This window comes from Cetorhinus maximus, chromosome 3 (genome assembly GCF_964194155.1).
Source record: "Cetorhinus maximus chromosome 3, sCetMax3.hap1.1, whole genome shotgun sequence".
In the NCBI taxonomy this organism is placed as follows: domain Eukaryota; kingdom Metazoa; phylum Chordata; class Chondrichthyes; order Lamniformes; family Cetorhinidae; genus Cetorhinus; species Cetorhinus maximus.
In genome coordinates, this window is record NC_135881.1 from 174,012,207 (window position 1) to 174,030,401 (window position 18,195).

Genomic DNA, 18,195 nt, shown 5'->3' on the forward strand with positions numbered 1-18,195 from the left:
GTACACACTGTTGGAGGCCAACTATGGCATCAGTGATGGAGTTCAGCCCACACAGCAATGCAGGTGTGCCATCCTGGACCAAGGTCTTCATGGAGGCCGCCATCCTGCCAGTGTTGACCTTGGTGCATTGCAATGCTGGCGCTATCACCTCAGCCTGAAGACGGATGGACTCCTCCATCATGCCTTGCAATCTAAGGAGTGCAGCAGACTTCCCTTCCTGATGTTCCTGAGCTTGCCTTTGCAGCTCCAGCAACTGTGACTTAACCGAGTCCAGAGGCTCGTCATCTGACTTGGACTCAGCAATGTTCTGGCCTCCAGCAGTCCTTCGAGTGCCGGACACCTCGGAAGTCCCTGCCTCCGCCTGCTGTGGATCAGAAAGTGTGATATGCTCACCAGATTGTGATCCCGAGGCTACTCTAAAGTAAGTCCCACCGAGGTGTGTCTCCGCATTGGTGGAAGATGTGGGTGAGCGCTGTGATGGGACTTCAAGGAGGGTGCCTTTAGATTTCTCTTCAGGGGTTTCTTCGGGGCTTGATTGGAGGCCCTGGGTCATGGACTCTGTTGGCTGTTTGACAGATGTGCTTGCAGAGGCAAGGAGAGATAATTAGTGCATGGCAGTGGCCTGTGAAACAGGTCACATCACTCACGGCGTGGTTGTCGAATGGATGTTGCACTGCTGGATCCTCACTTGGTAGAGCAGCGCTGACCTCACCGTCAGCACAGGAACAGTCCCAGCCATCTTCGGCCAGCTGGATGGCTCTGTTTTTCAATTCTGTCAGAATTTTGATCTCTGGCATCCCTTCACCTGTCTGCAACCTTTCCCTCCTGTTGTGAGCCACTTTGTCCTGCATGGATAGAGAATGGGGAGAGTATATCAGGATGCCCGCCAGGCCAGATGACAAGTATGCCTGGCCTGTGTGGGTGGTAAGTGGTCCCATGGATGGGATGAGGACAATGAAGGTGTGTGTGAAAGAATGAATGGTGGTGTCCCTTGCACTGGCAATGTGTGAGGGCCCTGTGGGTGTGTGATGGGTCTGTGAGTGTGTGAGTTGGGAGTGGTGAAAAGAGTGACTTACCCTGGTGGAATGGAGGAGATCATTCAACCTTTTGCGGCACTGGGTGGCTGTCCTCCTCTGCAGGGCATTGGCACTGACCACAACTGCCACCACCTCCCAAGCCGGGTTGGTGATATTGCTGCCCATCCTACGGCCAGAGCGGGGGTAGAGCACATCCCGGCAGGCCCCCATGGCATCCAGCAGTCGCTTGAGGGACCCATCATTGAAGCAGGCAGCTGCAGTCTTTTTGCCTTTGTTGGCCATGCCTCCCAGGCAACGGTGGGGAGCTGGTGGCGATGAGCGCTTTGCTGGCAGCTGCCTTTTAAAGATGGCAGCTGGTGTGATGCAACAGCGGGGTGATGGCGAGCGGGTGAATGAGAGCCCGCCCGCCATGGAAATGGCGTGTTTCATGGGAGTGAATAAATAATGAGGCGGGCTCGGGAAGATGTGGCACGGAAACCCGCCTTTTTCATCGGCGGGTAGGACTCCATTTTACCTGCCCGCTACCACACTTAGTGCCATTCTGGGAAAATTCCACCCGTTGACTCTGTTTCTCTCTCAGCAAAGGCTGCCAGTGCTGCTGAGTTTTTCCAACATTTTCTGTTTTTACTGGGGCAAAGTATGCTGTCCTTGGTCGGTGAGCTTAGCTCAATGGTAGCACTCAGGCCTCTGCTTCCAAACTCCACGCAGGACTCGGTTACACAGTCTGGTCTGTCTCTTCATTTCACCACAGCATTGTTAAACCAAAGCTACTTTCCCTCCATTCAGAGGGAAGCAGAAAATCTCAGGGCAGTGTGTGAAAAAGAGCAAGACAGTCCTCAAGGTATCCTGGTCAACAGTTATCTCTCAATCAGCTCCCCCCCCCCCCCCCCCACCAAAACAGATGAATGTGTCAATAAACTCATCACTGCCTGCTGGACCTTGCCGTTCATGCTATGTGTGAAAATAAATGCTGAACCCTGGCTGCAAAACAAGCGTCTTTGCGAAGCGCCTTGGGACAAACCGAGAATGTGAAAGGTGCGACATCAATACAAGTTTCCTATGCAGGATGGGCACCTCCATCCTGTGCGGAGAAGAATACACTCCAACATCAACATCCACTTTCATTTATATAGCGCCTTTAGTGTAACCTGCGCCTGGAGCATCGCCGTAGTCACATCCGGGCAGGCGACCAAAAGCTTGGTCAAAGATCTCAGGAGCACCATATAGGTGCTGGGAGTAAGGGTTTAGGAAAGGAATTCCAGAGTCTACGAACTGCCGTCAAAGGTGGAGCGAAGGAATTCGGGAATGTGCAAGAGAGATCAGAACACAATAAGGGAGAGAAACAGTTAACAACCTCCAGTGTCATCACAAACACGTGGGCAAATCACCACTCACTCCTCGGATTATCTCGTTAATGCGTCTGAACAAAAAAACCGTACAAACCCTTTCTTTAAAGGCGAGAGGCGCGTGAAGCTAAACGCATATAAATCCAGGCCGGGCCAATCTACTTCCCTTTGTAAAGGGGGTGGGAAATTACAGATAACACGGGGTTCAGTCTGAAACCGGGGATCTTGAGAATCATACTGAGATAGCATGTATTCTGCTCCGCATGTTAAGGACTGTTAGACAAAAATGGCAATCGCCTAAACGAACACCTATCGACGATTGCTGCAAGATACTCATTTGAGAACAGTTAGAGGCTTGACATGGTGTTCCACTAATTAAAACAGCCACAAGGGTATCGAAACCCGCCTGCGCCAATTGGCAGCCTCACCCTGCAGTAGCTGCAGGGATGTAGAATGGGGCTGTCCCTGCCTAGAGTGCTCTCTCACAACCCCCCCAGTCCCGCTCCTTTCGCTAAATACTACCGCCGGCTTGCTTCTCTCCTCTTGCCGTTTTCATAACTTATAAAAGATTTCCCAAAGCGCAAAGATCTGCACGCCCTGGTTTGGAATTCGCAACTGGCAAGCGTGGAAAGGAAAGATTCTCAGCTCCGGAGAGTGAGCGATGGCCCACAGATGCCCGAGCAGGGCAGTACATCGTGATGAATAAAAAAAACCCTTAGCTGCAGAAACGGCTACTCCTGTCCGGGAGCCACAGTTTCTAACACTAAAACTGAAAGGTTTCTCTGCTCTAATAGAAGTGCAAGGTCCGTGGAGCCCATCAGACTAATCACATAACTCAGAATGTTCGCGTCATATCGAACGGTATCCACTTAAAATGTCAATTTTGAATTATTACAAGATTTAAGGGAATGCTAGACAGTACACGAGGGAGCAAGGAATGGAAGGAGATATTGATAGGGTGAGATGAAGTAAACAGAGTGGGATGAGACTCGTGTGGAGGATAAATACTGCCTGAGCTGAATGGTCTATTATTGTGTTGTAAATCCTGTTATGAAAATAAATGCTGAACCCTCATAATTAAACACAGGCAATTTAGTGCCTCCAATAGCAAAACAGTCGCAAAATATTGATTTTCTTTCAAATCAATACGTGCCAACTCCAATGTAGAAAGCAAAATCTTCATTTGATGGTTATAGATTGTCCATTGGGTGTCAGATAGTCAGAACACACACGAGCAGCATTATTGAGACACTTCCCGTTCATCCCCTCCATCGCTTTCTCACATTCCATAGCCAATAAAACTCACTGAGTCTCTTATAGCCACCAGTTTAGATACTCCGATTGTAACCGTGACACACATGTCCTGATGTCCAGACCAATGTCAATTAGTCGGTGTTTGAAGGCAGTGTTTCAGTTAAAGTTAACATACAGGTCATCCTGGGCTGGGGTGGGGGGTGGGGGGTGGGGTGCTGTGGTACTATTGCTAGACTATATCTGAATCCAGATGCCCAGGCTATTCCTGGTGCAATTTAAATTCCACCATGGCAGCTGGTGGAATTTAAATTCAAATTAATAAATCCGGAATTTAAAGCTAGTCTCAGGAATGGCGATTGTTGTAAAAGCCCCTCTGGTTCTTTAATGCCCTTTAGGGGAGGAAACTGCCATCCTTACCTGGTCTGGCCTACATGTGACTCCAAACCCACAACAATGTGGTTAGCTGCCCTCTGAAATGGCCCAGCAAGCCACTCAGTTCAAGGGCAATTAGGGATGGGCAACAAATGCTGGCCTTGCCAGCGACACTCACATCCCATGAAAGAGTGAAGAAAATAACTCCTGATTAAGATTTCAGCTCCAGGTTTCACATGCAGGTGGAATACCCCAAAGCACGTGTGAAAGCAACAATTCCTGTGATTTTGGAGATTGAATGTGCCAACTAACCCTACCAGGTCTCAGAAAATGACCTGAATGGTAGAACTTCACATCTTAGTGACACCTTATGATTTAATGGTGCATAATGTGAAGAAGTGACGCATCAAAACATCGGGATTCATTCCGCAAGGTGAATAAGAGTCTGCATTCTTCTGGCTGCTTGCAGATTTAGCACTCAATCAAACTGAAATTGTGTTATCATTTTTGACCAGTGTCCTTTATCAGGTCACTAGATAAAGTAACAGTTTTGGGCGTGAGACATCTGAGATAAATCCCCAGCACTAAGTTTAGAAACTGGGAATACTAAAAAGAGGATGGCTTCCAGCGACCAAATTACTTGTTTGAGCTCATGCTGCACATTCCTCATAAATCAAATGAAATATGGTTTGAGCCACACTGTTTGGGCCTCTAATAAAAACCCACTCATCACTTTTCAGGAGCCAGAGGGCAGCTGGATCAATGCAGTTAAACCAAGACAAGCATATATGGCCAATAGCAATGAGGTCCAAAGAAGAAATCAACCAAATTGTTGACAATCTTCAAGCAGACTGCGGCATAATCGCTGGGAGAAGGGTATCACACAAGGTTTAAAATCAATGCCAGTCAGAAATCTGACAGGTAACACACACATACTACTCAAGGATGTGAATGTTTAGACTAGTATATCACTGCGGGGATAGAACCAATCAGAAGAAGTGGTCACATTTCTGGGTTAGAAACAGCAAAAGCAGCTCCGTTTAGGTAAGCAAGAACAATGGCAATGTTTCTGAGGGACAGGAGGGTTAACAAAAACAGCAGGTTTGTTTTACAGTCAGAGTGAACAGAAACATTAGGTTTGTTTTAGGTTCAGAGTGAACATTAGGTTTGTTTTACGGTCAGAGTGAACATTAGGTTTGTTTTACGGTCAGAGTGAACAGAAACATTAGGTTTGTTTTAGGGTCAGAGTGAACATTAGGTTTGTTTTAGGGTTAGAGTGAACAGAAACATTAGGTTGTTTTAGGGTCAGAGTGAACAGAAACATTAGGTTGTTTTAGGGTCAGAGTGAACAGAAACATTAGGTTTGTTTTACGGTCAGAGTGAACATTAGGTTTGTTTTACGGTCAGAGTGAACAGAAACATTAGGTTTGTTTTACAGTCAGAGTGAACAGAAACATTAGGTTTGTTTTAGGGTCAGAGTGAACATTAGGTTAGTTTTAGGATCAGTGTGAACAGAAACATTAGGATTGTTTTAGGGTCAGTGTGAACAGAAAGATTAGGTTTGTTTTAAGGTCAGGATGAACAGAAACATTAGGTTTGTTTCAGTGTCAGAGTGAATAGAAACAGCAGGTTATTTGGGGTCAGCAGAACAGACATAAGGATTTTTTAGGGTCAGAGTGAACAGAAACATTAGGTTTGTTTTAGGATCAGAGTGAACAGAAACATTAGGTTTGTTTTAGGGTTGGAGTGAACAGAAACATTAGGTTTGTTTTAGCGTCAGTGTGAACAGAAATATTAGGTTTGTTTTAGGATCAGAGTGAATAGAAACAGCAGGTTATTTGGGGTCAGAGTGAGCAGACATAAGGGTTTTTTTAGGGTCAGAGTGAACAGGATTATTAGGTTCGTTCAGAGTGGACAGAAATATTGGGCAGAATTTTCCCTTTGAAGTGTGGGGGCGGGACCCACATGCCGACGCGTAAAATGACGCGCAGTGACGTCGAGCATGCGTCCCGACGTCACCGCGCGCCATCGCGATATTTCGTTGGCTGGGCGTGTAATGATAACTGGTGCACACCCGCCATTAATTAACGGGCCAATTAAGGCCCTTGACTCACCAATCGACGCCGTTTCTTTGGCACCCGTGCAATCTTCGGTTGGTGAATGGGCATGGCCGTCAGGCGAGTAGGAGAGATTTGTATAAACCTCATCCACGGGCGAGACAAGAGGGCTCATGAGTGTGTTCTGTCAAGTATTTATTTTTCAAAGTTACTGAAACTTGCCTTTTTGCAGTACTTCAAAACGCATACCATCTGCTTTGTCTGTACTCTTAGCCTTCAGGTCAGCACACTGCATGAGTAATCATTTCTGGGCCTGCAGGTTTCAGGAAGCCTTCCCTTAGCCTGGGAATGGGAGCTGAACTGTCTACTGGAGGCAGCTCCTCTGAGGAAGAAGGGAGGGCTAGGCGAGGGAGGAGGCCAGGAGTGCACATTCTGGCTCCAGGGGAGCCACCTTTGGGAGTACAGGTGCAGACACAAGGGGCGCAGGACCAAGAGGTAGGCCAAGGCAGAAGAGGCCGCAAAAGATACCACTATCCTGCTGCTAGAGTATACAGGCGACGAAGCAGCTACCTCAATATGACTGAGGTGCAGTACCGAAGGAGGTTCAGTCTCTCAAAGGAGACAGTTAACTATATATGTCAGATGATTGGGCCTGAGATCTCCGCTATCTGTGTGGGTGGACACCCCATGCCAGTGGCTCTGAAGGTCACAGCTGCCCTTATCCTCTATGGCTCCTTCCTGGGCTCGGTGGGTGATCTTTGCGGTGTCTCCCAATCAGCTGTCTACACTTGTGTCAAGCAGGTTACAGATGTTCTGTTCAGACGGGCATTGACCTTCATCCACTTCCGCTGGGACCAGGCAAGTCAGACACAGGCTTCGCAGCCATTGCTGGCTTCCCCTGCATCCAGGGTGCTATAGACTGCACACATGTGGCCATCAAGGCGCCAGTAGGTGAGCCCGGTGCCTTCTTCAACAGGAAGGGCTTCCACTCCATGAACGTGCAGATATTGTATGATCACAGGATGCTGATTCTACAAGTCTGTGCAAGGTACCCAGGCAGCTCCCATGATGCCTACATCCTCAGACACTCCCAGGTGCCGGGGCTCTTCAGTGCTCCAGCCCGACTGGGAGAGGGGCGGAGGAACTGCCACCCTCATCCGGAGCGCCCTGAGAGGTGCCCACAGAGATGACAGGCAGCAGCTGCGCCAATGTGAGGTCACTTCGGACCTCCCTGCTCACTATTGATGGATGGGCACTGAACTGGGAAACTTGGTGCCCAGACCATCTCCCACATTGACAATGACCAGCTGTGGCCAATGCCGATGTGAGGGCTTGCTGGTCAGAGTGCATCCCCAGGAAGCCCTGATGGGTCTCCTGGAAGAGCCTCCATGAGAGTCACCACTGTCTCCATTGAGGACGCATGGCACTCGGACATGTGGCTCATTGCTCAGCGATCGTCCGCATAGACACCTCCACCATGGAGACCAAGCCAAGCATAGCCTCATGTATCTCTGCCAGATGCTCCTGCACACCCGGCCGCATTTCCTGCCCCTGCTGCGTAGCGGACAGCTCCAGAGGCACATCATCAGGCACTGATTGAGCATGTGCCTGGTCCCCTGAAGTCCTCCGACTGCTGGCGCCATGGGCACTCTCTGTCTCTGTCAGCTCCTCCTGTGACTGTGAAGTGTCCTCACCGCTGTGCCCCGGGACACTAGCCGATGTTCTAATTCCCACCGAGGTGCTAGTATCTGCGCTGGTGCCTGCCTGGCAGAGATGGTGTGACGCTGGTGAGACTTCAGGGCCCTCAGGTGTGAGAGGGGGCCTCTGTTGTTCCTCCTCCTGGCCCTGCTTCGCTGATGCTGAAAGGAAGAACGAGGACAGTGGATCAGTTAATGTGGAGACAATGACAATGTGCATCCCCCGGATCATTATGTGCTCATCCTTTCATAAGCAATGGTCAAGCCATGTTGCAAAATTAAATCAATTAACATTCAGCACTGCTATAGCTATTAGGAGAACAATGCTGACCTCACTGTTGGGCATAAATACCTGGCCAAAGCACCTCAGCCTCACTGACCCCAGTGAACCTGGGCGCATGGCGCCTTTCTAAACCCAGGGCCTCCTGCTCAAACCGGCTGAGAATGGCTAACTGCGCCTGACCATGGTCAGTCCTTGCACGCTCTGCTGCGTTATGAGCATTCATCTCAAGAAATTGAGAGAAGAGTATTGATTAGTGCAAATTGCACATGGATTCTGTTCGCGCATGGCCCACCCCAACCAGAGTGGGACATATCAGGCCTTCAGTGCCTCCTCACCCCGCTGCTGCCGAACACTCACACAAAGATGCTAGGCCTGTTCTCCACAACCCCACCCCTACCTTGGACACATGCTGCCTGCATCGCATTAGGTACCACACGGTATATCCTTCCATAGCAAGGAGGCACAAGCATGTGGAGTGCAGAGGGCAGAAAATGGTTCATTGCCACGTCACCTTGAAGCTCCCCTCCCAGCATGTCATCACCCTAAATTGGACATGTCCTGGAGTTCCAGCACTGCGCCTAGGTGCAGCTCCTCCAGGTTGCACCCAAACCAGTCATGTGGGTGTCAGTGTACCACATGCTGCGGGCGTAGAACCCGTCTCTTCACCACCCTCTCAGGGTGACCTCAGCATGGGCACTATCTGCTTGCCCATCCAGCAAAGGACACATGCCATCAATGATTCAGTGCAGTCACTACACTCAGACTTGGGGAGCGGGAGGGTGCAGCAGGGAGTAAGCCGACCTGCTGGGTTAAATGACCAATGCCAATATGGTACTCATCCTGCCAGAGCACAACAAATCGTTGAAGCACTTGCGACACTGAGTCCAGGTGCGCCGCACCACATCGCGGGAGCTCACCACCTCTGCCGCCGCCTCCCAGGCATGCTTCGTCATGTTGGGGGGCCTCCTCCTCCCATCCTGGGGAACCAGCACCTCCCGCCGTGCTGCCACCTCCTCGAGAAGGGCAGAAAGGCAGTGATCGGAAAAACCAGGGGCACACTGGCCCCCCACCCTACCTCCGGCCTGGCCTGCCCCGAGGGCCTACCCTCCGGCCTGGCCTGCCCCGCTGGCCTACCCTCTGACCTGGCCTGCCTCGATGGCCTGCCCTCCGGCTTGGCCTGCCCCACTGGCCTACCCTCCGACCTGGCCTGCCCTGATGGTCTACCCTCCGACCTGGCCTGCCTCGATGGCCTACCCTCCGACCTGGCCTGCCCCAATGGCCTACCCTCCGGCCTGGCCTGCCCCGATGGCCTACCTCCGGACTTGCATGAACTTCATTGCCTCTCTGCAGAGCCCTTCACCCAGCCATTGTCAGCAGCCTTGCCAAGACTACCAGGGCCTTCCTTTATACAGGCTGCTGGGTCGCCATTGGACCCGGTGGCCTGAGCGCGCCCATCGCCACCCGCCCACTCCCGCAACACTTGGGTGTCAGGAAATACGCTGGGCCGGCCTTAAATGGCCCGCCTGCATAAAATGGCGGCGCGGACCCGATCGCGAGCAGCGATCAGGTCCGCGCCCACGCCCATGCCTGCTCCCAATCCGCCCCCCCTGCCAAACAGAAAATTCAGCCCATTAGGTTTGTTTTAGGGTTAGAGTGAACAGAAACATTAGGTTTTTTTTAGGGTTAGAGTGAACAGAAACATTAGGTTTGTTTTGGGGTTAGAGTGAACAGAAACATTAGGTTTGTTTTGGGGTTAGAGTGAACAGAAACATTAGGTTTGTTTTAGGGTTAGAGTGAACAGAAACATTAGGTTTTTTTTAGGGTTAGAGTGAACAGAAACATTAGGTTTGTTTTGGGGTTAGAGTGAACAGAAACATTAGGTTTTTTTTAGGGTTAGAGTGAACAGAAACATTAGGTTTGTTTTGGGGTCAGAGTGAACAGAAACATTAGGTTTGTTTTGAGGTCAGAGTGAACAGAAACATTAGGTTTGTTTTAGGGTCAGAATGAACAGAAACATTAGGTTTGTTTTGGGGTCAGAGTGAACAGAAACATTAGGTTTGTTTTAGGGTTAGAGTGAACAGAAACATTAGGTTTGTTTTAGGGTTAGAGTGAATAGAAACATTAGATTTGTTTTGAGGTCAGAGTGAACAGAAACATTAGGTTTGTTTTAGGGTTAGAGTGAACAGAAACATTAGGTTTGTTTTAGGGTTAGAGTGAACAGAAACATTAAGTTTGTTTTAGGGTTAGAGTGAACAGAAACATTAAGTTTGTTTTAGGGTTAGAGTGAACAGAAACATTAGGTTTGTTTTGGGGTCAGAGTGAACAGAAACATTAGGTTTGTTTTAGGGTCAGAGTGAACAGAAACATTAGGTTTGTTTTAGGGTTAGAGTGAACAGAAACATTAGGTTTGTTTTAGGGTTAGAGTGAACAGAAACATTAGGTTTGTTTTAGGGTTAGAGTGAACAGAAACATTAGGTTTGTTTTAGGGTCAGAGTGAACAGAAACATTGGGTTTGTTTTAGGGTTAGAGTGAACAGAAACATTAGGTTTGTTTTAGGGTTAGAGTGAACAGAAACATTAGGTTTGTTTTAGGGTTAGAGTGAACAGAAACATTAGGTTTGTTTTGGGGCCAGAGTGAACAGAAACATTAGGTTTGTTTTAGGGTTAGAGTGAACAGAAACATTAGGTTTGTTTTGGGGTTAGAGTGAACAGAAACATTAGGTTTGTTTTAGGGTTAGAGTGAACAGAAACATTAGGTTTGTTTTAGGGTTGGAGTGAACAGAAACACTAGGTTTGTTTTAGGGTCAGAGTGAACAGAAACAGAAGCTCCAAATGCCTCAGCATTCACAGTCTCTTGTGTGAGTGAATTCCTGATTTCCACTATTCTTTGTAGACAAAAGTCCTTTTTGATTTACCTCCTGAATAGATTAGCTCTAATTTTATATTTCCGCTCGTTCTTGATTTCCTCTACCAGAGGAAATAATTGATCTATATCTACCCTAGCAAACCCTTCGGATGTTTCAAATACCTCAAACAGACCACCTCTTCTATGCTCAAGGGATTCAAGCCTCCTGTCCTCATCATTTAACCCTTTAATTCTTGGTTTGATTCTGGTGAACAATTCTTGAATCTAGGGAGCTTTGAAAATTATGATGAATATACTTGCAATTTCCTCACCTATTTATTTTCATGCCCTGAGGTGGAAATCATCAGGCCTTGGAGATTTGTTTATCTTAAGACGCATTATTTTCTCCATGACTATTTTTTAAGTTATATTAAGTCCAATAAATTAGGTTCTTTTGCACTGCAAATATTTTTTCCTCTTCCTCTGCTGTGAAAACAGGTCCGAAGTGTTCAGTTAACAAATCTGTCATTTTCTTATTGTTCACTATAGTCTCACCTCCATTTTTAATGGGTCCACATTTCCTTCCACCACTCTTTTTAACTTAACATATTTGTGAAGTATATTATTGTTAATATGTTTTCATATGCCCTTTCTACACCTCTTAATACTTTTTTGCATCCTTGAGCATGGTTTCTTGATTGCACAAGTGGGTCTTTAGCCATTTAGAGATATGTGGCGATTTTGTATTCTGCCAAATACTTATTTGCCTAATTCACTAATTCAGTTCTTCAAAGAAGTTATTTACCTAGTGCATTTGGCAGTGCAAAACCCATTTGAAACAAAACCACATCACTGATATGCAATCCAACCCCATCACACCCAAACCATGAAAGCATACCTCAGTATACATCCGAATGGTATGCTTTCTCCCTAACAGGAAAGCTTCTAAAATACTATGTACCCTCAGCATACATGTAACATGCTATGTTGAATAAATAGAACACAGATCGGAGACTGTTATTTTTTAGCCAACAGATCATTCTTGTTAAGGTCACAGTGTCGTGCTCACAATGTTGCTGGATTTGATTTATCTGGCCAAGACAACATAATGGTTTCAATTTTGTAAACCACTTGTCTCCCAATGTGTATTTTTATACAGAGGTAGCATCTAATGATGGGGAAAGGTTTTTTTTTGATAACCTCACTGTGCTAAGGCCCAACTATTGAGAAAACCATAGGAAAAGTCTCTTCTTCTTAAGCAGTTCCTTGGGATCAAGGATGATTTGCTTACCCTCTAGCTCGATGGGTTCTGAGATGGCTGATAAGGCAATGCACTCTCTGCAGACTCTGCTACAAATGGGTTAGATGGTGCTTGGAAGATCGAATAGATGAGCTCTTGGGAGCTTTGTGCGCTGTCTCTGATGCCTTGACTTTGCCTCTGCTTGTTCCTGACGAAGTCTCTCGATGTGTTCAGCACCTTCCTGAATGAACCTTCTCTATTTTGGTTGTTCACAGGCCAGGGACATGCATGAGTAAATGGGGATGTTTGACCTCTTCTGGGATACTTCGAGGACATTCCTAAAGCGTTTCTGTTGGCTTGGCTGAAGAAGTCATACGGTCTCAAATCATTAACTCCGTTTCTCTCTCCACAGATGCTGCCAGACCTGCTGAGTTTTTCCAGCATTTTGTTTTTATTTCAGAATTCCAGCATCCGCAGTATTTTGCTTTTATATAAGAATGGCATGCCCTGCCCAACGGAGCTGATTTTGTATGAATAGCACTTGATGCTGGGCGTGTTGGCTTGGGAGAAGATGCTGATTTTGGACCGCCTTTATTGCCACTGGATTTGGAGGATCTGGCAAAGGCCAGTGCTTTGAAGTGCCTCTGTAGGTTGCTGAAGCCCCTGAAGCATATAGGAGAGTGGGAACACTGCTGCCCCATTAACAACAACCTTAATCTTGGGTTTGAGATTCAGGTCCTCAAATACTCTTTTCTTCAGTCACATTGGAGACAATGATGAATTTCATCTTCGATGTCTGCCTTCATCGAGAGGAGGCTCCCAATATATGGAAAATGGTCCACATTTTTCAGGATCTCACTGTTGATCTGAATCAATGAGGCAAGGTGTTCTGCTGTGGGAGCTGATCGGAAGAGGACCTTTTACATAGTAGGGCACATCAATTGACATAAAAAGAGGAACCTTGGGTGGAGGTTAGCAACCACTTTGTGTCCCTTCAGCATTTACCACCATGCTGGTGGAGTTTAGCCAACAAAAATGATGCGACTTACCAGTAAGGAATAAGGAGTACTGATGAACTTCTTGCTGCCTGTTCAGTTAGGACTGGCCATATATAAGAGCATTTTAATAATCTCATAAAGTTCATAATCCAGATTAGTATGGGCTATAAACCACTTGTATAAACCACTAGTCTCTCAATGTGCACTGCCAGATCTGAAATCACAACTTCAAAGCCACTTGCATGATACTGCCACTGTCAACATACTGTGCAATCTCCACAGATTGAACAATTTGTTTTCATGGTTCACATGAGTTGCTATTGGATCTCTATTAAACCCTTGAAACTGGGTTCTTTCGCTTTCAGCAGAGGCATTATTAGTTCCTGACCTGCAAAGAGCACTTGATTAGGAGTATCAGCTAAAGTGACAGGGTTGAGGAACAAAAGAATCAAGGACCTCCATTTTGAGCCCTGTACCCAGGACTCCTTATGAGATTATTAAAGTGCTTTTCTGTATCAGTGCAATCGTTTCTCTATTATCACAGATGCTGTAGAATCAACCCTGCAGCTTACATGGGGCAGACCTCACGATTTTAGCAGCCTTGTACTGCATTTGCTGGAAGTGGCTGTGATTTCATAAGCCTCGTAGCAACAAAGCATTGCTGCATTGAGCATGATGAAGATATAATAGAGAGATGATAGAATGCAGAAATTCAAGAACTACTGGATAGCTCTGAAATACCATATTAATCAAGGATGTAGAACATAAGTTTGGATAGGTAATCAGGAGTTTTTTTCTGGTTTAATTTGCAGGATTGGGACATGAAATAGCTTACTTAGAATGCATGGGATAATATCTGGATATCGATGAAGCAGATTTAATAGGTTAGATGATCTTTTTCCTTTCCATGATTTCAAATGTTCTTTCCCTTCAATTCTGGCCCCCATGTTCTTCCATCCTAATTTGACGTTTCATGTTGGGGTACTATTCCATAGGAGTCAGCAGCCCTTCATTGCCATATGAGCACAGATGAGTGTTGGAAGGTTATTGAGGGAAAATCACAGCTGATCTCAAACTGACTTTCACCTGACACCCCTTGCCATCTTTCCAGTAGGTCTCAATGCATTGCAACCAGTGGGCAAATTCTGGATGGCTTTTTTCTCTTTCTACATGAAGATATTAAATACATTTGTGGTGTTTCAACTGCAGCCCATGCTGCGGTAACTTGGAGTAGACTGGAAATGGAACTTGAGGCCTTTATGGTTGGTGGGGCTCAGTGTCATGTTTATGATACTCACCACTGCACAATCAGAAAGCCTTCTAATTCCATATATTTTGATAGAGAAATGCAGGCACACACATTAAGCTAGGCTGTACCATGATGCTTGGCTCAGCTAGTTTTGCCTCCAAATCAGAAGATTGCGGATCTAAGCCCCATCCAGAGCCTGGGCACATCACTTTGCATTCTAGTGTGGAGTTAAGGGAGCCTGCATTTCTGGAGTTTAGTCATTCAGATGAAATGATAAACTGAGATCCCGTCCACCCATTTCTTTGGTGTACAATTCAGTTGGATGTTAACAACCCCATGATTAAACTCTTTGTTTGAAAAAGCAGCAGGGAGTTCTGCTAGTGTCCTAACCTCCCCCAGCCAAACCACAAAAAGCACATTCATCTCATTGTTGTTTGTGGAATATTCTTGTGTCCAAGATGTGGAGCGTATAGGTCTCTATTATAATGTTCAGTGTACATCAAAGTAATTCACAGGATGCAAAAACAATTTGAGATATGTGATGAGGTAAATACAAGTCTTTTTTCTACAGAACCTTGAATAAATAATATATATGGAGTACAATGGCTAAATGCAAAGGTACATGTTATTTTACTTTTTAATCATATTTAATCTCTAGATTCAGCACAACATTCTGTCCTACGGATAGAAAGCAATAGAATTGATTTGATCATTGCGGGTGAGAGTGAAGCTAGTGATGATGTTCTATAGACATAATAATGTGGATCCCATTTCTTGGTAATTCTGCAAACACCACAGGAGTCGACATATAATTATAGCATTTGTAGAGGCACAAAATATATATTTTTAAAACCAGGTAACACTGCATCATTTCAATCCAATAGTAGAATTGTAATAAAAATGAAACTTTGAAAGAATTACAGATCTTCTGTAATAGCCTGGAAAGCTGTATATTTTGTAGTGTAATAGGGTTTTCAAATCATAAGCTTCAAAAACAATGGGGCTATTTTAGTTTATATTCTTGAACCCATTCTTTCATGGTGGGTGAATCTATTACAGGTCTTCAACCCATTACAGCTTCAAAGGGATTTAGTGAAATAACTCACAGCTATTCTATCATTACAATCAAACATAATTTTCACAGCAACTTCAATAAGCAGCTAATATGTAAGAGATAGGTGAAAAACTTTACACATTCAGGGTTAAGATTCAGGCTTCTCCAATAGCTTATAGGCAATTCCTGGTGTGATACTGGGCTGTATAGACAAGGAGGATTCCGGATTATGTTTCTGATCTGTGCTGAACTAACTGATCATAGGAGGATGTTCTGCACATTGTACAATCGGTCGCAGCATTCTTGTTGTGCGGGTAGATTTCCAGTGGTCTTTTCTGCCCAGGATCCCCTGCTGGGAACCTGGAAGTTTGAGAGATTAGATTTGAAATGTCCGATGACATTCAAAGTTTAAGCTCACACATCAAGTGTGGCCACTTGGTAAAGTACCAGACAGTTTTAGTGCCCTTGGAATCATGCCCCAACATGAGTCACCATCAGAAACTGGGGGGAATGGGATGGGGGCCGTTAGGGGGCAGTGGAAGAATGCAAAGTCAGCAGAAGTAGGAATATATAACCATGTTAGTGTGTGTATGTGGGGTGGGGGAGGGTGGATACAATCTTGGGGTACCTTATCTCCCATTCCTAATTATTAATCATTCACTTTGGGGCAAGGAAAAAGGAAAAATTGCATTTATATAGCATTTTATAGGCCTCAGAAGTACCTCAAATAGTTTCACTTACAATGGAATACATTGAAATGCAGTTACCATTGTTATGTAGGCAAACATGGGCAGCCATTTTATGAAAACGTGATCCCACAAATATCAATGAAATAATCTATCAATTATTCTGTTTTTTGTATTACCTCTTCAAAAGGAATAAATTCAGCCCAACCAGCAGGTGTTAGCAATGACGGGTCTTTGCCATTTTAATCCCAGTTCCCTATTCTTCTTCATATTCATTAATATACTTATTTCCCAAGTTAGTAAAGGAGAAATATTGGCAGGAAAACTGAGAAAGACCATCTTCAGATAGTCCTACAGCGATTTTCAATATCTACCAGAGCTATAAGATCAAACAGGCAGGGGCGTCTTTAATGTTGAGTCAAGTGATGGTATTTCCAACAGTATCAGTGAGAGGCCAAGATTATGTATTTAATTCATATTGTCCCTTGGACAAAATCTTCTATTCTAGAGATGGTAGTGATCTCAGTTGTCAGAAAACTTGCTTTACCCCAATAGGTACACTTCCTGCACTAACTTATTGAGATAATTTATATTGCTTTGGGTTCTGAGCCAACATTACATCAGAGGGCAAGTTTTTATACAAGTCTCCACTGATACAGGAACTATTTATAGCTCAAATGTAAACTTGGACATCCATACATTGTTATATGACATCTGGAAGCAATACTAATGCTAAATCCATGTTTATTTAATTGCTTACACTTATGTTTATGTACAACACAGTATTTATACAGAGGACATGAGGACATGGGGTTGGAAGCTCAGCTCAGGGTCAGATAGAATGCCATTACAGGTTATACGGGTACTTACACTTATTTGTATATTTATACTCAGTTTATATGCTTAATTAAACTTGTGTTCCAGCTTGAGTTATTGCATTTTGTTTATATGGTCCCATTATTCTCCTTATTGTGATTATTGATGTTTGGGTTACGTTGATTATCTGTACTTGTGTTTGCTGTTTATACCTCTGTGTGGAGAATTATTTATTCCTCTGTTTCCCTTGATTTATACCTGTGCTTCTATCATCATTTATGCTCATCTTTCAGGCTTGTGAAACATTGCCAGTAGTACCAAGGATTTATAGGGCTGTTTGCTCTGCAGTCACAGTTGCTTTGGAGGATTGCTCATGGGGGTATTATTCTGAGTACAAATGGTGGGTGGCAGTGGGAATCTCATGGTCGATTACTTTGTACAAGAAGCACATGCTGTTATTAGTGAAGTACTAAAAATAAATTAACTTTATCAATCAGAGTTCATGGGCGACATCAGTAAGTTGGTATAAATAACTGGTTATTTATGAACTCTGTTATCTTGACAACAGTTAGTCTGAGAGGTAGTTGACCTTTGACAATTGTTACATGAGTACAGTTCCGATCCACGACCAAACTTGAGAAACTTATCAGACCTGCTTGAATGGCGGAGCAGACTCGATGGGCTGAACGGCCTAATTTCTGCTCCTATGTCTTATGGTCTTATGGTCTTATGGTCAAACAACAGAATGAGAATCTCCTGTGATGTGAATTTACAAAATCAGCAAACCACTTGAGAACTGATTTTATGAGATTAGCAATTGAAACGTAACTGTTAATACCAAATATTTTATTTCTGCCTTTTTGTTATCTGATTAAGTCAGTATGTGTTGTTAATTAATTTCTATTGCCTTAATTAAATATTGGGAAAACTCCCTTCCCTACCCCCCTCCCTGGCAACTCTCTGATGCTGATTCAGACCATTCACAATCTTGGCATCCTATCTGATCCTGAGATGAGCTTCTGACCGCATATTCCCTCCGAAGATTGTTTACTTTTACCCATGTAACATCACCCACATCTGCCTCTGCCTCAGATCAACTGCTGCTGAAACCTTCATATAAGCCATTGTGACCTCTAGACTTAACTATTCCAATGCTCTCCTGGCTGGCCTCCCTCCACCCCACCAAACATGAGATCCAAAACGCTGTTGCTCATAACATAATTGGAACCATGTCCCACTCACACATCATCCTTGAGCTTGCT